Source organism: Coenobita brevimanus, chromosome 106 (assembly GCF_032717465.1).
Source record: "Coenobita brevimanus isolate Jiangsu-jjx chromosome 106, ASM3271746v2, whole genome shotgun sequence".
Taxonomy (NCBI): domain Eukaryota; kingdom Metazoa; phylum Arthropoda; class Malacostraca; order Decapoda; family Coenobitidae; genus Coenobita; species Coenobita brevimanus.
Genome location: NC_137059.1, coordinates 3,465,339 through 3,468,024, shown reverse-complemented (window position 1 = coordinate 3,468,024; position 2,686 = coordinate 3,465,339).

The window sequence follows — 2,686 nt, the reverse complement described above, 5'->3', positions numbered from 1 at the left end:
TGAATCATTATATCCAAATAAACATTATCATTTATTGTAGCTTAGACTGTACCATTCTCTCTTGAATATTTTTTATTAAAAGTTGTTGGTAAGTGATATTTACCATTACCCAACTTTTTAGCCAACAAAGTGACTTAAAGCAATCGTAGTTTTGTAAGTGACCACCAGAAAGAGGTGCAATACTTTTCTAGGTGTGCTGCATCTTCACTGGCCTGGAATATGGAAATCCCCATAACCTAACCACCAGGACGTGAAAAGAATATTTATAATGTATCCCTTTTCCTAAACATCAGGCCTGCAAAGAAGAGGATAAGAGGCTAAGATTCCTTATATCAACACTAGATGTAAATGTACATTAAGTATTATAATTATAGCAGTATTGATGCCTTCGTGACCCAGTTTTTTTATTTTTCTTGTGGGATGGGGAAATTTAATGGCATGGTTCTTAAAACTATGATGAATTTGACTTTGAAGGTGTGAGGAGGGATGGTAGGCCAAGAATGTGGCTGGATGTGATGTATAAGTAGGAGAAAATTAGGTATGGATGTTGATTAAGTGAGGGAACTTACAGGAGAGCAAGTTGCTTGGATCAAGTGTGTACAGAGGCACACATGATGATATGAGAAGGGTTTGGCAGCCCTTTTTCAAATTGGTAATCATCTGATCAACCCTTTCTGGAAGGTGCTTAAGTGCATCTGTAATGAAAACTATGATAAAAATACAGATGCTAGAGCTTGAGAGGTAGAGCTAGGATTCCAGGAGCTTGAGAGATTGTGTCCCATTTCACTGGGCATGCTGTTTAGATTTCTCCTTCAGTTATATGTTCTTTTTCCTTGTTTCTGGTTCCTGCCTCACTTCATCAGTGGGGAAAGTCAGGAAGATGCTATGTTGAATGAATGTCTACATGACCCATTTTAACTTGGCACTCCTCTTTTATGAAGTCCCCTCACCTTATACTAGTGTGAAGTAGGGTTAGGATGATCATGACATGCACGTAGTGGCCTAGTGAGCAGTGGTTATCTAGAGGGGAGGTTTTGGGAGTAAGAATTCATTAAGGGATTAATGAAGAGAACAGAGACAGATAAATAATGCAGGAAAGTTAATACAAATAATCTGAAAACAGTTTCAAGTGTGGCAATAAAATGAGTTATCAGATAGTTCTGATGAATGGATTGTCAGGTTGGTAAGGGAGTTGTACAAAGAAGCAGTTATGTCTATGAGAGTGAGAGGAGAGTTAAGCAAGGACTTCTGTCAATTTTGGTATGCATCAGGGTTCAGTGCCAGGTTCATTGCTGTTCAGCTTGGCACTTGAGTACTGTTAAGAGTTTTAAACTCTGCTGCGTGAGGAGCTGTTGTGCTGATGATTTAGTTTTTATAGCTGGTAGCATGCAGTAGTTTGAGAAAAGTTTTGGAGGTGGAGGTATTGGATGGAAGCAAAGGGAATAAAACTTAATACTTGTAGAATAAAGTTCGTAGTCAGTAGGTGTGAGGAAGGCAGTACCATGGAACAGTGTGTTTGGCCCTAAGCTATGTGTAAAGATGTAGTGGGGAGGAAGCATGGTATATCATGTGCACAAATGGTTATAGATATATCTTCATTGCCATGCATGGATGTTGAGGTATACCTCAATATGCAAGGTTATCTGGGCTGTGGATGACATGGACATGTCAGCTGAGGAGACAGCCACTTTGTGTGGAAATGTAATATACATGAGTAACAAGTTGAGTGCTGGAAGAGCGGCAGAGGCTAATTTCATTGCTAGAATGACATGTGAAATGAAAAATTTTTAATTGTTACCTCTTCTGATTAATATGACTTCCCTTTTGTGCTAAGAGCACTCTCTGGAAAACTTGTATGAGAGAGTACATTAGGGCACAACAAAGAATCAGAATTGGATTTTAGGAAATATTAATGAAATCATCATCATCATCATCATCTGGACCTCCTTTCCCACCCAAGGGCTGGGTGAGGAGTAGCAATGTCCAGACAGCACAAACTTGCCCAATCCAAATAGGCCACACTTCCATTCCCTCATCTTTCAAGCCCCCGGAATTCTGGCTGTACTGGATACGCCAAAAAACATTCACCGCATTCTGCAGCTTCACACAAACATATCCGGTTGAGTCAGTCCAGATGCTGCCATGCTCACAAGGGGTGCCAAAATCCCTGATCATGCATTTCTCCTCACAACATTCATCCAGCCAGCTCGATCTCCTGTCAGTTCCGTAGCCTCGCCGACTTCCAAACCTCTCTTCCTCAAACACTCATCCACCATATCTCTCCACCTTTTCCTTGGCCTACCTCGTCTCCTCCCTCCTTCAAATTTGCTCGGGTAAACCTTTTTCACCACTCTATTGTTATCCATTCTTTCCATATGACCATACCATCTCAGGACACTCTCTTCGATTCTGGTGTCTACCGACTTCCTCACTCCACACCTTTCATGAATCACACTATTTCGTATCCTGTCCACCCTCTGTACTCCACATACTGTACATTCCTCAACAGTCCCATCTCCACTGCTCTTACTCTTGACTTTTCATTTTCATGCCACACCATAGTCTCACACCCATAAGTTAGAGTTGGCACTAACACTCCCTCATGTAAGCCTCATGCAGCTGCTTCTTATCAAGGCCTTCATTGCACCAGCTACTTTTCTTCCTTGTGTCACTCTGCTTTCAACTT